At 37.5% G+C, this 21,715-nt stretch overlaps 1 pseudogene; it reads left to right on the top strand.

The window, feature by feature from the left end:
* Window positions 1–5,284: 5,284 nt before the first annotated feature.
* LOC143659947 (uncharacterized) lies at window positions 5,285–20,931 on the top strand (annotated as a pseudogene).
* The last annotated feature ends 784 nt before the right edge of the window (window positions 20,932–21,715 follow it).

Below are 21,715 nucleotides of genomic sequence, written 5' to 3'. Positions count from 1 at the left end.
GTAATTTTAGGTCTTTCATAAGAGTTGGGAAATTTTCAGTGATAATTTCTTCCATTAGTTTTTCTCCTCTTTTTCCCTTCTCTTCTCCTTCTGGGACACCCACAACACGTATATTTGTGCGCTTCATATTGTCATTCAGTTCCCTGATCCCCTGCTCAAGTTTTTCTATTCTTTTCCCTATAGTTTCTGTTTCTTTTTGGGATTCAGATGTTCCATCCTCCAGTTCACTAATTGTAGCTTCTTTCTCTTTAAATCTACCATTGTAGGTATCCATTGTTTTTTCCATCTTTTCTACTTTGTCCTTCACTCCCATAAGTTCTGTGATTTGTTTTTTCAGATTTTCTATTTCTTCTTTTTGTTCAGCCCATGTCTTCTTCATGTCCTCCCTCAATTTATTGATTTGGTTTTTGAAGAGGTTTTCCATTTCTGTTTGTATATTCAGCATTAGTTGTCTCAGCTCCTGTATCTCATTTGAACTATTGGTTTGTTCCTTTGACTGGGCCATATCTTCAATTTTCCAAGCGTGATCCGTTATTTTCTGCTGGTGTCTGGGCATTTGATCAGATTTCCCTGGGTGTGGGACCCGGCTGGTTGAAAGGTTTTTCTGTGAAATCTCTGGGCTCTGTTTTTCTTTTCCTGCCCAGTAGGTGGCGCTCGTGGCGCTCGTCTGTCTGCGGGTCCCACCAGTAAAAGATGCTGTGGCTCCTTTAACTTGCCAATCCGAATCTCGCAGTCGGCCCGGGAAACCGCACGTGGCGTGGGGGTCGCCGGCCGCCGCGGCTTGGGGGAGTGCCGGTCCAAATTGCCCAGCTGGCCTGAGACGCCAAGCGTGGCGGGAGGGCCCTGCTATCCAACGTTCCCAGTTGGACCGGGAAGCCACGTGTGTGGAAGCGACCCCGGTCGCCAGCTGCCCCAGCCTGGGAAAGCGCGCACCCCTCGGGTATCTCACCGCAGCGGATTCTCCCTGCCTGTTCAGCCATTCCAGAATGGGGTACGCTGTCTTTTTGGTCTCTGTCGTGGCTCCGGGAGCTGTTTCGTATTGTTTCTGTTTCTTTAGTTGCTGTTCTGGAGGAGGAACTAAGACCCGCGCATCTTACTAAGCCGCCATCTTCTCCTGACTCTGTTTTGTTTTTTAATTTTTAATTTTGAAATATTGTCAAACTTGCAGTACAGTTACAAAAATAAGAAGAACCCCATACAGAGAATTCCAACATATTCCTATCCCCCAGCTACCCAGATCCACCAGTTTTAACATTGTGCTACAGTTGCTATATCATTCTAGCTATTTATCCATCATTCAGTGAATCCATCTATCTACCACTCATCTTTCTACCCACCCATGAATCTGTGTATCTGTCTGTCTGTCGGTCCATTTTCTGAACAATTGAGTGTAGGTTGCCTAAATCATGCTGCTTGAATACTAAATACTGCCATGTATGTTTCCTAAGACCAAAGATAGTCACTTGTGTATCCAACTTAAGAGCAGTTATCAAGTTTAAGAAATTTAACATTGATATAAAGTTTACAGTCTATAATCCTCTTTTTTTGTCTCCAGGATTGTAATTTGGGGATGGTCACCTAGACATTGTTGACTGCCCACATGGCTGACCTTAGTCTCCAGGCCTTCTAGTGGAGTGTCATTGCCCAAGGCTCCAACCATAAATCATGTTGTTAGCTTAGAATATCTGGTGTGGCCCAAGATTTCCAGAACAAACAGTCTCATATCAGGCAAGATGGTTAATTCTTTACTGCAGCAGCCATTTTGATAACTTAGGCTTTTTTTTTTCAGTGCCGAGGTCTCCTGTATTGACATCTCCACCATGTTTTTCTCACCTGCCCTCTATGCTCCTATAGTTTACTTACCTACTAGATAACACTCCTGGATGTCTTACTCACTTCAATTTCATTATGCCAGAAATCATTATCCCTTCTTATCCCAATTAATGTCTCCTCATCTAGACCTTAGAAAATAAGGTACAATGAATTATCTCAAATCTGCCCTCTCTATGTTGCTGTCTTAATGAACTCAGTGCTATTGCTATTAGTTTATTCTCTTTATTTTTATTTTTTTAGAGCAGATGTGGGTTAATGGAAAATTCATGCAGAAAGTCCAGAGTTCCCATATACCCCCTCACCAACAGTTTTCCATATTATTAACATTTTGTTTTAGTCTACTACATTTGTTATACCCAAGGAACCAATATTATTATAATTGTATTAATAACTCATTAACTAAAGTCCATAGTTTACATTGGGTTCACTCACTGTTGTCCAGTTCTATGAGGCATTAAAAATTTTTTTATAATGGTAACATATATACAACATAAAAATTCCCATTTTAACCACTTTCAAGTATGGAATTCAGTGGTATTAATTACATTCACAATATTGTGCTACCATCAATGTAGTCTGTTACTGAAACATTTCTATCAAATTTGTTGTCTCTTGAAAATTAACTTTAAAAAAACAATAGCTCAAAAACAATCTCCTCAGTTTCACAGATGATCATGTCAACATATGCTTCTGTTCTAATTCATGTCTGTACTCTCTTACATGTCACCATCAGCTTTGTTTCCCTAAAGCATAATACTTTGTATCTCTGGTCCACAGCTACCATTTTTTCCCTATTTCTTGTTATACAATAGTGAAATTTATTTGTGGAAGGTATGAATTTTCTTCAAAGAAAATTGATTCCCATAGAACCAGAAGAGTTGTCTTTTTTATTTATCCATCCGTTTTTCATTTCTAAAGATTTCTTTAAAATAAGGTGTTCCTTTAAGTGATATCTGCCAGATATGTGAAGCCAAGTTAATTTAAATGCAGAGTGAAGAAGACTGTGGCTCCACTAGATATGGGAGCTAGGATCATTATGTCAGGATAACTAAGAGGATTTCCATAGCCAGAATGGAGACAGTTTGCAGTTTCAGGTGGAATAAGGTGACTTCCAAAAATCAGAGCATAACAGCTGTCCAGTCCTAGGTCAAGGGCCTACTACACACTGGCTTCTTTTCTTCCTTAGAGAAAAGGGTGTTCCTGGTTCTAAGAGACCATATGAGAATATATCATGATCAGAAGGAAAGCTAGATCATCAATTGCAGGAGTGCCCTTTTAAATAAGAAGTTGTTCCTTTGGGTAAATTAGTTTTAAAGCACTGAATATGAATGAATATGAATGAACAAACATTGGAATTATGAATAAATGGTAAATCCTGCAATTAGGAAAACCACAGGAGTCTACCAGTGTAATTTTGGAATAAGCCAGTGAGCATCCTGCAGTCTGAATTTCCCCTCTAGTTCAATTTTTTTTCAGCAATTTGCCTTTAACATCCTTGTCTGGTTAATTTCCTGGTCATCATATGTTGCTTCCTGTTGAAACAGAGCTCGAAGGATATTAAGGAATGATGAGAAAGAAAGAAAGGAAGAAAGAGAGAAAGAAAGACACAGATGGGCTCAGGGGGTCTGAAACTTGAGTTTACTTCAGACAGACTTCAGACAATTTTATTCTTAACCAGATCCTGGTTACATACCACAGGATGACAATAGGCATGCATGCATTTCCTGAGGGAACAAAGTTCTTATCTTTCAGTGTTCTTCCTTCATACTTAAAGTAACCATTTGGGGTAAACAAACATTCTCTTCCTCCTAAACTGTCTTACATAAATCAGATAACATAAAGCAGCTTACTGCCGCCACCACCCTAATGCCATCTACTCCCAAGTAGTTCCACAAGTCTTATGTTAATCCTATCTCCTACATTTCCCCCTTTTTATTTTATAGGTCGAGCTGACCGCGCCTGTCTTAGGTTGCCCTTAGGCTCTTAAGGGTCTTACCCATCATTGGCTGCCAGTCAAGCTCTCTGACTTTGATTCAGGAGGGAGCCAAGAGTTTTCACAAGAATCACATTGTTAGGGTAGTTATAAGCAGAGGTGACCGCGCCCGTCTTAGGTTGCCCTTAGGCTCTGAAGGGTCTTACCCATCATTGGCTGCCAGTCAAGCTTTCTGACTTTGATTATTTGTTGTTTAACACAGCTTAGGAGGAAGCAAAGAAGTATAAACAGTCCCAAACCTAAGATTATTTAGCTCTTGGGTAAGTGATTGTGTAATATCACCTCCCTAGGCTACATGTAAATTATACTGAGATAATTCTAATACCCCTTTTTTGTAATTCTAAAATATCAGGACTTAAACTATCTGAAAGCCCTTAAAGATGCCTTTTTACTTTTTCCCATTCTATTTCAGATAAGTTATATGTTAAAAGAGGGTAATACAAAAATTGCTCTCATTCCATTTACACTTTAAACTTTGTAAAAAATTTAAATTATACATTTGATCTCCAATATGAACCAATGTCATTTCTATATCATTTAGTCTATTATTAATTTGCTCATCAATGAGATTGTCTATGCCACAGTTCACTGGTGTTTTTCTAACAGTGCTGCATCTGTATAGTTTGATGCGATGCAGTTCCAGTGACTGCAGCCACTGTGATGCTTCCAATGATTCCAATGGCAGCTGCAATAATAAGTCCAATTAATCTCTTAGTTCTTTTTAGATATTCTTTTGCCAAATGGATCAGGACTTGTGTTTCTGGAGAAGATTGCAAAGATCTTGACATCTGCACCAGCAGCCAAATACCTCTTCTTCTCCTTGCTGCTACAATCATCTCATTTTTCTGCAATATAAATGCTTGGAGACAAGCGAATAGAGAATAATTCTTATAATTGAAAGTTTGATTTCCTGTATGTATATAGTGTTTATGGTGGCTATTTAGAGAGAAGTTATAGTTACTAGAATACACTATAAAAATTGGTCCCAGCTTTCTCCGCCGGCCCGCCACGCGGCGCCCACGCCCCGCAGCAGCCGACCCGCCCGCCCTCTTTCTTTCTTTCTCCGCCGGCCCGCTGCGCGGCGCCCACGCCCCGCAGCAGCCGACCTGCCCGCCCTCTTTCTTTCTTTCTCTGCCGGCCCACCGCGCGGCGCTCACGCCCCGCAGCAGCCGACCCGCCCGCCCTCTTTCTTTCTTTGCCGGCCCGCCGCACGGCGCCCACACCCCGCAGCAGCCGACCCGCCTGCCCTCCTCTCCCCTCTTCCCCCTCCTGCTCCAGCAGCTCTCCAACCACCACCATGCCCTCTTCCGCCTTCAACGGCTCCTCCGCCACCAGCCTCGACAGCCTTGCCACCCTCACCTTTCCTCCTCCAGAACAGCTACTAGGGGAGTGGAGACAATACAGAGCAGCTCCCGGAGCCACGACGGAGATCAAAGGGACGGCGTACCCCATCTTGGAATGGCTGACTCTCTGGGAGAACCAGCTCCGGTGAGATCACCAAGGGGCACGGGTTTTCCTGGGTGGGACGGCAAGCAGCCGGATTCCCTCCCTTCCTCCTTCCCAGGCCAGCTGGCAGAATTGGGCAGGCGGTACCCTTGGGCCGCGGCGGCTGGCACCCCCACCACGCGAGGCCCCCTGCACCAACTGAGAGAGTTGGGTCGAAAATCCCCAGACTGCGGAGAATGGTGACCAGGGGGTCCCTTCCAAACACGTGACTCCCCGGTCCAGCTGGGAACAGTGCACTCTCCTGGGCTGCACAGCTGGCGCCCTTCTGCCACGCTTGGTGCCCCGGGCCGACAAGGAAATTCGGTCGGGTGCTCTCCCGTGCTGCGGCGGCCGGCGACCCTCCCCGTGTTCGGACCCCCGGGCCAGCTGGCACTCTTCCAAGACACTTTGGCTGCCAAACCTCCCCTACGGCGAGAGTTTTCCAGAGTTAAAGGACCCACAGCAACTTTTACCAGTGGAGCCTGTAGACAAACATGTGCCACGAGCGCCACCTACTGGGCAGGAAAAGAAAAACAGAACCCAGAGATTTCATAGAAAAATTTTTCAACCTGTGGGGTCCAACACCCTGGGAAATCTGACTAAATGCCCAGACACCAGCAGAAGATAACGGATCACGCTCAGAAAATTGAAAATATGGCCCAGTCAAAGGAACAAACCAATAGTTCAAATGAGATACAGGAGCTGAAACAACTAATGCTGAATATACGAACAGAAATGGAAAACCTCTTCAAAAACGAAATCGATAAATTGAGGGAGGACATGCAGAAGACATGGGCTGAACATAAAGAAGAAACAGAAAAACTGAAAAAACAAATCACAGAGCTTATGGAAGTGAAGGATAAAGTAGAAAAGATGGAAAAAACAATGGATACTACAATGATAGATTTAAAGAGACAGAAGATAGAATTAGTGATTTGGAGGACGGAACATCTGAATTCCAAAAAGAAACAGAAACTATCCGGAAAAGAATGGAAAAATTCGAACAGGGTATCAGGGAACTCAAGGACAATATGAACCGCACAAATATACGTGTTGTGGGTGTCCCAGAAGGAGAAGAGAAGGGAAAAGGAGAAGAAAAACTAATGGAAGAAATTATCACTGAAAATTTCCCAACTCTTATGAAAGACCTAAAATTACAGATCCAAGAAGTGCAGCGCACCCCAAAGAGATTAGACCCAAATAGGCGTTCCCCAAGACACTTATTAGTTAGAATGTCAGAGGTCAAGAGAAAGAGAGGATCTTGGAAGCAGCAAGAGAAAAACAATCCATCACATACAAGGGAAACCCAATTAGACTATGTGTAGATTTCTCAGCAGAAACCATGGAAGCTAGAAGACAGTGGGATGATATATTTAAATTACTAAAAGAAAAAACTGCCAACCAAGACTCCTATATCCAGCAAAATTGTCCTTCAAAAATGAGGGAGAAATTAAAACATTCTCAGACAAAAAGTCACTGAGAGAATTTGTGACCAAGAGACCAGCTCTGCAAGAAATACTAAAGGGAGCACTAGAGTCAGATACAAAAAGACAGAAGAGAGAGACATGGAAAAGAGTGTAGAAAGAAGGAAAGTCAGATATGATATATATAATATAAAAGGCAAAATGGTAGAGGAAAATATTATCCAAACAGTAATAACTCTAAATGTTAATGGACTGAATTCCCCAATCAAAAGACATAGACTGGCAGAATGGATTAAAAAACCGGATCCTTCTATATGCTGTCTACAGGAAACACATCTTAGACCGAAAGATAAACATAGGGTGAAAGTGAAAGGTTGCGAAAAGATATTTCATGCAAATAACAACCAGAAAGGAGCAGGAGTAGGTATACTAATATCCAACAAATTAGACTTCGAATGTAAAAGAGTTAAAAGAGACAAAGAAGGACACTATATACTAATAAAAGGAACAATTAAACAAGAAGACATAACAATCATAAATATTTATGCACCGAACCAGAATGCCCCAAAATACGTGAGGAATACACTGCAAACACTGAAGAGGGAAATAGACACATATACCATAATAGTTGGAGACTTCAATTCACCACTCTCATCAATGGACAGAACATCTAGACAGAGGATCAATAAAGAAATAGAGAATCTGAATATTACTATAAATGAGCTAGACTTAACAGACATTTATAGTACATTACATCCCACAACAGCAGGATACACCTTTTTTTCAAGTGCTCATGGATCATTCTCGAAGATAGACCATATGCTGGGTCACAAAGCAAGTCTTAACAAATTTAAAAAGATTGAAATCATACACAACACTTTCTCGGATCATAAAGGAATGAAGTTGGAAATCAATGGTAGGCGGAGTGCCAGAAAATTCACAAATACATGGAGGCTCAACAACGAGTGGGTCAAAGAAGAAATTGCAAGAGAAATTAGTAAATACCTAGAGGTGAATGAAAATGAAAACACAACATATCAAAACTTATGGGACGCAGCAAAGGCAGTGCTAAGAGGGAAATTTATTGCCCTAAATGCCTATATCAGAAAAGAAGAAAAGGCAAAAATGCAGGAATTAACTGTCCACTTGGAAGAACTGGAGAAAGAACAGCAAACTAATCCCAAAGCAAGCAAAAGGAAAGAAATAACAAAGATTAGAGCAGAAATAAATGAAACTGAAAACATGAAAACAATAGAGAAAATCAATAAGGCCAGAAATTGGTTCTATGAGAAAATCAATAAGATTGATGGGCCCTTAGCAAGATTGACAAAAAGAAGAAGAGGGAGGATGCAAATAAATAAGATAAGAAATGGAAGAGGAGACATAACTACTGACCTCACAGAAATAAAGGAGGTAATAACAGGATACTATGAACAACTTTACGCTAATAAATACAACAATTTAGATGAAATGGACAGGTTCCTGGAAAGACATGAACAACCAACTTTGACTCAAGAAGAAATAGATGACCTCAACAAACCAATCACAAGTAAAGAGATTGAATTAGTCATTCAAAAGCTCCCTAAAAAAAAAAGTCCAGGACCAGACGGCTTCACATGTGAATTCTATCAAACATTCCAGAAAGAATTAGTACCAACTCTCCTCAAACTCTTCAAAATAATCGAAGTGGAGGGAAAACTACCTAATTCATTCTATGAAGCCAACATCACCCTCATACCAAAACCAGGCAAAGATATTACAAAAAAAAGAAAACTACAGACCTATCTCTCTAATGAATATAGATGCAAAAATCCTCAATAAAATTCTAGCAAATCGTATCCAACAACACATTAAAAGAATTATATATCATGACCAAGTAGGATTCATCCCAGGTATGCAAGGATGGTTCAACATAAGAAAATCAATTAATGTAATACACCACATCAACAAATCAAAGCAGAAAAATCACATGATCATCTCAATTGATGCAGAGAAGGCATTTGACAAGATTGAACATCCTTTCCTGTTGAAAACACTTCAAAAGATAGGAATACAAGGGAACTTCCTTCAAATGATAGAGGGAATATATGAAAAACCCACAGCTAATATCATCCTCAATGGGGAAAAACTGAAAACTTTCCCCCTAAGAACAGGAACAAGACAAGGATGCCCACTATCACCACTATTATTCAACATTGTGTTGGAGGTTCTAGCCAGAGCAATTAGACAAGAAAAAGAAATCAAAATTGGAAAGGAAGAAGTAAAACTATCACTGTTTGCAGACGATATGATACTATACATCGAAAACCCGGAAAAATCCACAACAAGACTACTAGAGCTAATAAATGAGTACAGCAAAGTTGCAGGCTACAAGATCAACATTCAAAAATCTGTAGCTTTTCTATACACTAATAATGAACAAACTGAGGGGGAAATCAAGAAACGAATCCCATTTACAATCGCAACTAAAAGAATAAAATACCTAGGAATAAATTTAACCAAAGAGACAAAAAACCTATATAAAGAAAACTACAAAAAACTGCTAAAAGAAATCACAGAAGACCTAAATAGATGGAAGGGCATACCATGTTCATGGATTGGAAGACTATAATTAAGATGTCAATCCTACCTAAACTGATCTACAGATTCAATGCAATACCAATCAAAATCCCAACAACTTATTTTTCAGAATTAGAAAAACCAATAAGCAAATTTATCTGGAAGGGCAGGTTGCCCCGAATTGCTAAAAACATCTTGAGGGAAAAAAACGAAGCTGGAGGTCTCGCGATGCCGGACTTTAAGGCATATTATGAAGCCACAGTGGTCAAAACAGCATGGTATTGGCATAAAGATAGATATATCGACCAATGGAATCAAATAGAGTGTTCAGATATAGACCCTCTCATCTATGGACATTTGATCTTTGATAAGGCAATCAAGCCAATTCACCTGGGACAGAACAGTCTCTTCAATAAATGGTGCCTAGAGAACTGGATATCCATATGTAAAAGAATGAAAGAAGACCCGCATCTCATACCTTATACAGAAGTTAACTCAAAATGAATCAAAGATCTAAACATTAGGTCTAAGACCATAAAACAGTTAGAGGAAAATGTAGGGAGATATCTTATGAATCTTACAACTGGAGGTGGTTTTATGGACCTTAAACCTAAAGCAAGAGCACCGAAAAGGAAATAAATAAATGGGAACTCCTCAAAATTAAACACTTTTGTGCATCAAAGAACTTCATCAAGAAAGTAGAAAGACAGCCTACACAATGGGAGATAATATTTGGAAATGACATATCAGATAAAGGTCTAGTATCCAGAATATATAAAGAGATTGTTCAACTCAACAACAAAAAGACAGCCAACCCAATTACAAAATGGGAAAAAGACTTGAACAGACACCTACCAGAAGAGGAAGTACGGATGGCCAAGAGGCACATGAAGAGATGCTCAATGTCCCTGGCCATTACAGAAATGCAAACCAAAACCACAATGAGATATCATCTCACACCCACCAGAATGGCCATTATCAACAAAACAGAAAATGACAAGTGCTGGAGAGGATGCGGAGAAAGAGGCACACTTATCCACTGTTGGTGGGAATGTCAAAGGGTGCAACCACTGTGGAAGGCAGTTTGGCGATTCCTCAAAAAGCTGAATATAGAATTGCCATACGACCCAGCAATACCATTGCTAGGTATCTACTCAAAGGACTTAAGGGCAAAGACACAAACGGACATTTGCACACCAATGTTTATAGCAGCGTTATTTACAATTGCAAAGAGATGGAAACAGCCAAAATGTCCATCAACAGAAGAATGGCTAAACAAACTGTGGTATATACTCACGATGGAATATTATGCAGCTTTAAGACAAGATAAACTTATGAAGCATGTAATAACATGGATGGACCTAGAGAATATTATGCTGAGTGAGTCCAGACAAAAACTAAAGGACAAATACTGTATGGTCCCTCTGATGTGAATGGACATTCAAGAATAAACTTGAAATATGTCATTGGTAACAGAGTCCAGCAGGAGTTAGAAACAGGGTAAGATAATGGATAATTGGAGCTGAAGGTATACAGACTGTGCAACAGGACTAGATACAAAAACTCAAAAATGGACAGCACAATAATACCTAATTGTAAAGTAATGATGTTAAAACATTGAATGAAGCTGCATCTGAGCTATAGGGTTTTTTTTTTTCTATTATTACTACTTTTATTTCTTTTCTCTATATTAACTTTTTATATCTTTTTCTGTTGTGTTGCTAGTTCCTCTAATCCGATGCAAATGTACTAAGAAATGATGATCATGCATCTATGTGATGATGTTAAGTATTACTGAGTGCATATGTAGAAAAAAGAAATGATGATCATGCATCTATGTGATGATGTTAAGAATTACTGAGTGCATATGTAGGAAAAAAAAATTGGTTCCAGTCCTAGGAAAATTTCCCATAAATTTCTCTGACTGATATATTTATCATCCCAAATTTTGGCAGAAATCATCCTCTATGTATTAAACTCTGGTTTAGCTTGCCTGTCCATATAATCTCAGTTATCTTCAAGTTAGAAATGGGAGACCCCACAGGGGCCGCATCTCTTACAATTCCATAGGAATCATTAATTATGATAACTGCTTAATCCATATGATGTAACTGCCATCCATTCCAACTTTCTTTCCCATCTAACAGGCAAGTATCCTCTGTTTCCATAGAGTTATGCATACAAGTCTTTCTAAAAATGGAAGAATTAAATTTGACGCCAGTTTTCTTCTTACTGGACCTGGGAATCCTAAACTTGTATTCAGATTATTTTGGTAAAGTTGGATTGGCCCATGTTAGGGCTCACAGATAAACCCAATAAGTATAAATGTGTCCCTGTCCTTCATCAATTAAAATTATATGTCCTATAATATACATTATCCATTTAGTTATTTTTGTCCAGGTTGACATGTCTGGGTTTTATTCTCTTCGAGGGAATCCAAACTGAGGTTCCGTCATCTGCAGTGAGAAGAACAAAACCCCTACCCCCACACCTTTACCATTCCTGGTTTCCATAAATCATCTTTAACATCTTTCCAATAGATTGGCTACAGCTGCAGTTCTGTTTGGGTTGTATCATTTTTCTTTCCCAAAGTACTAAAATGTTGTTCTGCAGGAGTCTGTGATGAATTATCAAAAATGTTTTTTAAAAAAATTTTAAGTAAACAGTGGTTTTGCTAATTGATGTTTGGTGTACATATTTTCATAACATCATCCTCCTGATCTCCCCCTTTTTGTTTTATGAGCATAGACTTTAACGTCTGGTTTGTTCATTCAATAATTCCTTTCCCAGAGGGATTATGTGGAATTTTTTGTGATATGAATAATAGGAAAAGTAATATAAAATTTACATAATTGCTTTCCTGTATCAGCAGGACCATTGCTATTTTATTAGATAACAGCAAAAGCCTTAAGTAAATGTAATCGAACATGGCAGAAAAGTTCTCCATATTGTGAGGTAGCCCAGATGAGATGAGAACAAGTGTCTATGATAGCATGTACATACTGTATTTTATCAAAATATGAAATATGAATAACATCCATTTGCCATAATTCATTTGCTTTTTGACCTCAAAGATTAACCTCTGATGCAAATGGGAGTGCATTTAAAGGTCCACAGATTTGAGAAGTCCTAACAATGTCCTGAGTTTGCTGAATAGATAAAGATGGAAATTTCTTTCGCAGCCCTTTGCTATTGATATCAGTCAATTTGTGAAGTGTTGTGGGATTTTGAATTAAACTCACAAGACTATCTGCTTGCTGATTTTGTAATGACAGAGGACCTGGAAGATTGGTATGAGCTCTTTATATCCATGATAAAAAGAGGATTAATTTGACTTCTGACTAATGTTTGTAAGTGTAAAAACATTCAGGAGAGTTCATCTCTTTCAAACAAAGCTGTCTCAATATGAGTAACTGGCAAACATATTCAAAATCAGAAACAATATCAAGAGATTGTGGAAAACTTTGCAATACTTGAATTACAGCTGCTAATTCAGTAAGCTGGGCTGAGGTATAAGGCATTTTCTAACTTGTTTTCCACTGGGGTGACATATGCAGCCTTCCCATTAATATTATTATCAGTCAAGACAGTAATAGCTAGCGGGGAAGCTAGAACTATTTTAGGCAAAATCCATTGCATTCATTTTTAAAAATTGTAAAAGTTTTGATATAGCAAATGATTATTCATTTGTCCTTTAAAGTCACTTAATACTGTTTGCCAAGAGGTATTGAAAATATATAGACTTTGAACCTCTTCCTTTGTGAGATCACACGCTGTGCGATTAGGATCATGACTTCTTAATTGATAATACTTTGGTGACTTTTGGCTATTAAAGAAATAATCTTTTGCAAATATGTATTTAAACATTTTTGTCAATTGTTTGGTTAAAAAATCCATTTTAAAACACCATCTTGCTAAAATAGGCCTGTGGGAAATTGCAAGGTAAAGAAAATAATAAAATCAACAGGCTTTTTTAGATTGATTTGAACAAGCTGTCCTTTTTGAATGCATTGTTCAATTAATTGTAACTCTCATTCAGCTGCAGCTGTTAACTGCCTTTTACTTAGTAAATCAGAATCTCCTTGTAAAATATCAAACAAGTTTTGTAACATATAATTAGGAATCCCTAAAGTGGCAGGTAGCAAAAATGAATGCAGAGTGCCAATAGTGACGTGTACCCATAGCAAATGACCAGATTTTTAAAATTGAATTCATTGGATTGATTTAAAAGTAATGCAGGAATGTGGATTCTTTATAATTGGTTGTGCATTTTTGCTCATTTTAAATTTATCGCATGCAGTTTTTATGGTATTTTCTCACAATAGTGTCCAAATTTCGATTTGCTTCCATGACCGGGCCCAGTTGGGTCCTCTGGGAACTGGCTAGGGACCAAGAGGAGCTTCCTGGGACCTAGATATCTTTATTAAAGTACACTTCCTTCTGGGGGGATAGCCAGTCCTCCCAGCTAGAGTGTACATTTTAATTATTTTTTTACCAAGATCATGTGATAGCAACATCAGTTGCATGTAATGGCAACATCAGGTGAACAAAAAGACTCCACAAGTATATTTTTTTCTTGCATTCAGCCCTCAAGTCTGATCTGCTCCCAAAATAAGCCATGGTTATTTTAGGATAAATTTAGTTTATACATATGTAGTTTATTTTATATAAAGACTGACAAAGCCTAAGATATTTTGGCTTAAAGGAATATAGGTATTTATATGATTTGAATATGATTTATCCAGTAATAGATTCATTTATAGTAATAGTATTTAGATTAATAGATTAAGCCACCTGGTTTAGGGCAAGAAAAGAAGCAGTTTTTGCCAGTATAATGATACCCAGGAGAAAATCAGTATTTTTTATACAGATAACAACATGATAAAAGTTAACAGAAGTTATTTTGATAAAACACAGACTCTTTGCTTTTTAACTAATTATTTAGAAATTTTTTTATATCTTTTCATTAGAACAGGTTAAGAGTCCAAGAAAACATTGTCATTTTAGACTCATTAAATCTTTCTTGATTTTAACCATAATTTCTTTTTTTACAAACCCTCAGCACTTATTATATTAGTTTAGGCTTTGTCCTATATTTTTCTCATTTAGTAACAGTTATTCATTTTAGGATAAAACTATTCTGTTTTCCTATTAATAAAAATACATCTTTCATATTTTTCATACGTAAATCATTACTTTGAACAAGTATTTTACCACATATAATTACCATCAAAATTAAACTTGTTAGAATAATGTTAAATACTTAAAATACTTTAGTTAATGTTTCAAATATGCATTAACTATCAATATATAGTTTTAACAAGAATTTTTAGTTTTAAAGTTCTTAAAATATATTTCTTTTTAAAATATGAATAGGAGCTAAACTCATGTCCAGTTTCCAAATTGCTGTTTGTAAAAGGAGATGGGGTTACTATTCCCATTCTTTGTCGCAAGGTTTTATTTGTAGCATAGGTATAATTTCAGTAGAATAATTATTTAGATTAAACCAAGGTAACTTAACAGAACACTTTGAATCAGAACTACAATCCTGAATTGCATACCCCTTAGGGGACCGATCTATTATAATTCTACAGGAACCATTAATTAGTACTGACATTTGTTCGGCATGGCATTGTTCCTATTGAATATTTTCTGACTCAGGTGTATATGAATTTTTATATAAAATCAGCTCATATTGATGTAAAATTTTTATAATTACGCATCCCATCTTAAGTTATTTATTTGCTTTCCTTTTCCCTTGCCTCAGGTTTACACTTCTGTATTTCTATTTTGAAGATTTTTTTTTTTAAGAAATAGCTTCTTTCTTGAAGAAGCTTTTTTAACCTCTTTTTCCCAACTAGAATTACCTTGTCCCTGGCTATTATTTCCTGACTGTGTCATCTTTATGCTATTAGCTATTTCCCTTTACTATTTTCTTCTAACAACAAGAAGACAGTTTCTTTATTTTTCCTAAACTCCCTTCTGTTATTGCCCCATGTGGCCTCACTGTATTGTCATGGAAAACTGTTTTCAATTCAGAACTTTCTTCACTCCTTTTCCCTCAATGTCTCCCATCTCACTACGGGGAGTCTGCTTTAGACTCTTCTCTGCTTTATCCACAAAATCTTTTTTCCTTTAAAAATACAAATAACTCAAACTTTATTAGAACCTTATTTTAGTAATGACACCCTGATGATGTTTTCAACACATAATCATACAAACATACATACATACATACTCCATACTTCTCCAGCCACCTATTATGATTACTCGTTACCCTGATGATCCAAGGAAAATGCTTACTTTACCAATATGACTCGAGTCCTCTTCTATCAGCTGGACATACGTGCTTCTAATGAGACTTTTCCTTGGTTCCTTAATATTGATTTGGAGTCTTCTTCTTCGAGCCCCACGTTGGGCGCCAGGTGTTGCTTCCTGTTGAAATGGAGCTTGAAGGATATTAAGGAATGATGAGAAAGAAAGAAAGGAAGAAAGAGAGAAAGAAAGACACAGACGGGCTCAGGGGGTCTGAAACTTGAGTTTACGTCAGACAGACTTCAGACAATTTTATTCTTAACCAGATCCTGGTTACATACCACAGGATGACAATAGGCATGCATGCATTTCCTGAGGGAACAAAGTTCTTATCTTTCAGTGTTCTTCCTTCATACTTAAAATAACCATTTGGGGTAAACAAACATTCTCTTCCTCCTAAACTGTCTTACATAAATCAGATAACATAAAGGAGCTTACTGCCGCCACCACCCTAATGCCATCTACTCCCAAGTAGTTCCGCAGGTCTTATGTTAATCCTATCTCCTACAATCATAGTCACTTTGGTCCTTGCACATGCCTTTCCCCATTCCTCTCACGCATTTACTTCTTCAACTCTCTGGGCTGTCATCTTTTCTCTCTCTGTACTCTCTCCCTAAGTGAGACCATTGTTGCAAATACTATTTCAGTAGCCTCCTAACTTATCTTACTGTTTCTACTCTTGTCCATTCTCTAGGCAGTACCCAAAGAGTTCTATTAAATTATAAATCAGATCTTATTACTATTCTGCTTATAAACTTCAGTAATTTCCCATCAATCTTAGAATAACCTCAAAGTCCATACAGTGTATTATGAGCACCTGCCAGATTTTGTTCTTGCTCCTGTCTCAGCTCATATCATTCTTCCTCCTCATCTCTACCATGTTGGCCTCTTTTGTGTCACCAAAAGACATCAAAGTCTTTCCTTCTTGGATTCTCTGTACTTGTTCTTTTCCATGCTTAGAATATTCTTCTCATATCTCTGTTCATGACTACCTGCTGTTTTGGGCTCCTTAGAATTTGGGTCTACCAGTTTCTTCATGTCACATCACTCTATTTTATTCACAGCAATAATTACTGTTTATTGGATGATTTGTCCATAATCTGTTTTCTCTCTATGAGGGGAGAGTTCATTTCTATGTTTTTCGTAAGTGTATTCCCAGCACTAGCACTGTAAGAATTCAAGAGTTTTGCCATGCAAAGGAGGACTCCAAGAGACATTCTCTCATGCAACACGCAAGGGGTTTATTTACCACACGTGCATGGGGCTCACTGAACATGCAGGAACAGAGAGCCCTGAGCCTGGGTTTGGGGAAGCTTTTAAGGGGTAGGAGGAGGGGGGTGAGGGTCGAGCATGGGTCACAGGTGCTGCTTCATGCAAGAAGCAGATAACAAACATTTTGCAAGAAGCAGATAACAAACATTTTGCAAGAAGCAGATAACAAACATTTTTCGCGCATGAGTCATGGGAGCTGCTTCATGCAAGAAGCAGCTGTCTCATTGTGCAAAACTCCCTTACTCAACCTTCTCAGTTGCATTCTTAGATAAACTTCCTCTGGCAGTTACAACCTTGCATAACCAAGGCAGCAGATAACCGCCCCTGGGAAGTTCCGGGTTGTTTTTCTTAGCTTGATGGGGCCCATATCTCTTTTCTTTACAATTCTTAACTCACACCAAATGCATAGCAGTGAATATAAAATGACACAAATGCTTTTGCTGGATATTTCTATCATTCAGAAGCTAAAATATATGTAAATAGCTAAATTAAGCAAGAAAAATTAGCTACTGTTAAGCTTTATAAAATCCTTCTTTACAGCACAATACATTGCAAATAATAGGTGACAAACACATGTCTTCAAATGAATGACCAAAACACTCCAGCATTAAATGAAATATCTCTTTGTCATAATGGCTTTATCTTTCCATTTCTCTTACATTTTGTTAGGGTAAAACTATAAGCAAATCCATTTTGCTCATTTTTCAGGTTCAGTAACAATAGATTTGATTGTTTCAACTTTCAGGAAATGGTATATTTGCACCTGGATTTTCTTTAAGATTAGAGTTGTAGACCAGAAAATAGCCATAACACAGCATTTCTGAATACGTTTTATTTCATAATGTGATCATGGAAGAATTCGTTGTTTTTCTTTCTAGAAGTCTGGCAAAGTGACATTAATACAACTTGGCACTGGAAGAATCAAGATCCCCTTAAAAATATGGACAGAAATCAAGAATGTGATGTGTTTAGGGAGATACTTTATCTATATATAAACCTTGTCCTATAAGAAAAAAAATCCATAAATGTAACTTACATGGAAAAAGTTTGAAACATTATTCAGATTTAGTTATTCAGAATAAAATCTATGCAAAAAGGAAAACTGAGGAAATCAGTCAACATGGGAAATCACTTCTTCCTATTGAGCTCCACAAAATACATACTAAAGTGAAATGTCACATATGTCATGAATGTGGAAAAGCCTTCAGCCATGAGTCACAACTTGACAGACATCTGAGAATTCATACAGGAGAAAAACCTTATGGATGTAGTGTCTGTGGAAAAACATTCACCATGAAGCATCACCTAGATGTTCATCGGAAAACTCACACGGATGAGAAACCCTTTAAATGCAGTGGATGTGGGAAAGGCTCTAGAACAAAGGCGGATCTTGGTAAGCATTATAAAACTCATATAGGAGAGAAATCCTATATATGCACTGAATGTGGGAAAGGTTTTAAGAGATCAGTCATGACTTAACAGACATCTGAGAATGCACACAGGAGGGAAAGCTTATGCTTGCACTGACTGTCAGAAGACTTTTAGTGATAAATCTTATTTAAACAGACATCAGAAAACTCACTCAGGAGAGAAACCCTATGGATGCAGTAAATGTGGGAAGGCCTTTCATAATAAGGCGCATGTCAATCAACATTTTAGAACTCATTCAGGAGAGAAACCCTATGTATGCAGTGAATGTGGGAAAGCCTTTCAGACCAAGGCGTACCTCAAAAAACATCTCAGAACTCATTCAGGGGAGAAACTTTATGTATGCAGTGAATGTGGATGTGCGTTTCTCCAGAAATAAAATCTTATGAGACATTATACAATTCATATTTTGCAAGTTTAAGAATGCAGTGTTTCTTACAGCCAGTCTTCATAGTCCCCAGTGATGCAGTACGCTTGGTGTTTATACCCATGAGTGATCCTGTCCCAAGTTGAATTAGGACTAGCCCTGTGTGACCAGTGTAATATGTTGGAAATGAGGTGAGTGACTTCCCACACTAGGTCTTAAGAGCTGTTTGCAGCTTGGATTGCTAGCTGTGGATGAAACGATGAGACCATGAGGACCTTCAAGAAGTATTTGGAGAGCCCAATATGGAGAGAAACTCGGGTCCTCAACCAATAGCATCTGTTATGTTTATGTACCTTTTAATAGATACATAAATAAATAGCCAGCCCCTTTCAAGCTTTCAGACAGCTGCATCCCTAGCCGACATGATTGATTTCAACTTGGTTGTCAGGAGAGACCCCAGGTAAATACTGCCCAACTGAACCATTCCCAAATTCCTTACTAATAGAACCCAGGATACGTAAATGACTATTGCTGTTTTAAGCTACTAAATTTTGTGCTGATTTTATTTTACAACATTAGATAACTGCAATAGTGTAAAAGATTTTACCAACAAATGACATTGTACCAGGGAATATGTACAGGAATGAAAGCTATGATTTGGGAATGCTGCTAGCAAGAAGTTTAATCACATTGACTATCACGGAATTTATAGTGAAGGAAATCTCTGTCCAATGAATTTGGAGAAAAATATTTTCATCAGACAATTTGTAAGTGAAACAAATTTTATGAGTGCGGTTAATAGGTGAAAATGTTTTACTTGAAGGCATGCCTCATGTGGAGAAAAACAACTCACCAGAATATAGTAAAGAAATCACTTAACATACACCAGAAAATACATACATTAAAACTTATGTCTTCAAAAAGAACAACCACATTACATAATGATAATTTTTCTTATAAGGTATTTGAAATACTTGGTAAGAAAGGTATAAGAAAACTCACAATTTCCTATTTCTGTGGGAAATATTACAGAAAATGTTCAAAGTAAATCATAGGTATATTCACTGGGTATAAAGTTGTTTAACAGTGGAAAAAATTAAGTGTTTATAGAAATAATATGAATAGCATCAAAGATATATAGGGATTATATTACTGAGACTGTTACGTTAAATGATTTAATATATTTGGGACTGGTTGTGTGATAATAAAAATTGTGAATATAAAATGCAGTGTTGTAGAGAGAATGATATCCACCAAGATTTCTCTATTATTTTTGATAAATTTCCAAATTACAGAAAAATGTAAAGATAGAGTTGGCAAAAGCATTCTTCTTAACTATGTGAGATACATTCCACAATGAAAAGCACCCACGTTCAAGAGGATAAACTACAGGAAGACTCTGCAAATAAATGACATCTGTGTCCTCCAGCATTCATTTAATATGAAAAAGTGTAAAGATATTTGGTTTATGACTTTTTAGAACCACACAGTAACTGTTGTCAGGATAGCCTTCTGGGTACTCAACTCTTTTAAAAACTGTGGTCTAGATGCAGAGGTGTTCTGGAATGTTCGGTTTTCTTAATAATTGGGGACAGCATTTGCTAAGGAAAGAGAAGGTATGGGCCCTGACTTCCAGTGTGTCTGAGATGGGCTTTCTACTCTTCAACTGAAGTGTTCAGCTTTCTCTGGGATTGAAAGATGTAGTAAAAGGTATGTATTCATATAATGCCTGTGTTTTACATTTGTCAATATTCTAAATATATAGGCTTTGGAGATTCAGTGGTAAGGAAAATTATGCCTCTCATTATAGCCAAGGAGGGAAAGCCAACATTAAGCAAATAAATATATAAAATTTATCAGGTGATAAGTGGTAAATAAAGATTTAAGAAGTTGATACTTGAGCCAAAATTTTAAGAATAAGACATAGTTCCCCAAGTTTATATCATTGAAATGACATCTGTTGTATAGTAACACAACTCAAAATTTACAAATACATTGAATCATGTACTCCTGTATGATACCTGCCTGATCCAAAGATGAAGCCAAGGTACAACAGAAAAATTTTGTAAATATCTTAAAAAGATCAACGTTCATGCCTTGGAATACTTTCGGTTAATCAAAGGCCTTCTAAATAGATTAAAATGTGTCCCACAGATGGTGTTAATTAAACCGTAGGAATTCTGGGAACCTTAAGATTGATATTCCTCAGCTATCTCAGCAAAGCTGCAAGATAAAATAGGAATCATCTCAGAGATGTGTGGCTTTTCTTTAATGGAATGAACTCTAAAAGGATGCACAGGAGATTCACAAGGTTTATAATTTTTAAAATTTATATTGTTGTAACATATATACTATTAAAATATTTTCCATTTTAGCCACTTTCAAGTCTACAAGTAATTGGTATTACATTTTTAATGTAGTGCTACCTTCACTATCTCAACTTTTTCCTCACCTCAAAAAGAAACTGTACTCATTAAGCATTAATTCCCCATCTCCCTCCCCCCATTACCTTCCCCGCTGACTTCTGACAACCTGTGACCAACTATGTCTCTGTAAAATTGGCTTCTAGGTATTTCATATAAGTGAGGTCCCTACAATATTTTGTCTCTGCATCTGGTTTATTTTACACAGTTCCTTCAAGGTTCATTCATGTAATGGCATGTATCAGAGTTTCATCCATTTTTAAGACTAATATTCCATTGTATGTATATTCCATGTTTTGGTTACCCATTCATCTCCTGAATGACATTTGCATTCAACTTTTGAATTCTATGAATAATGCTCCTATGAATATTGGTGGATCAATATCAGTCCAAGTTGCTGCTTTCAATTTTAGGGGTATATACCTAGAAATGGGATTGCCATGTAATATGATTGTTCTGTGTTTGCTTTTTTGAATAACTGCCAAACTGTTGACACAACAGCTGCACCATTTTACATTCCCATCAACAGTGTGTGAGAAATCCTACCTTCCTTGCAAGCACTTTTTATTTTCCATTTTTAGTATAATTCTAGTGGGTGCGAAGTGGTATTTCATTG

This window comes from Tamandua tetradactyla, chromosome 16 (genome assembly GCF_023851605.1).
Source record: "Tamandua tetradactyla isolate mTamTet1 chromosome 16, mTamTet1.pri, whole genome shotgun sequence".
Lineage (NCBI taxonomy): Eukaryota > Metazoa > Chordata > Mammalia > Pilosa > Myrmecophagidae > Tamandua > Tamandua tetradactyla.
This window is presented reverse-complemented; position numbering and strand designations above follow the sequence as displayed.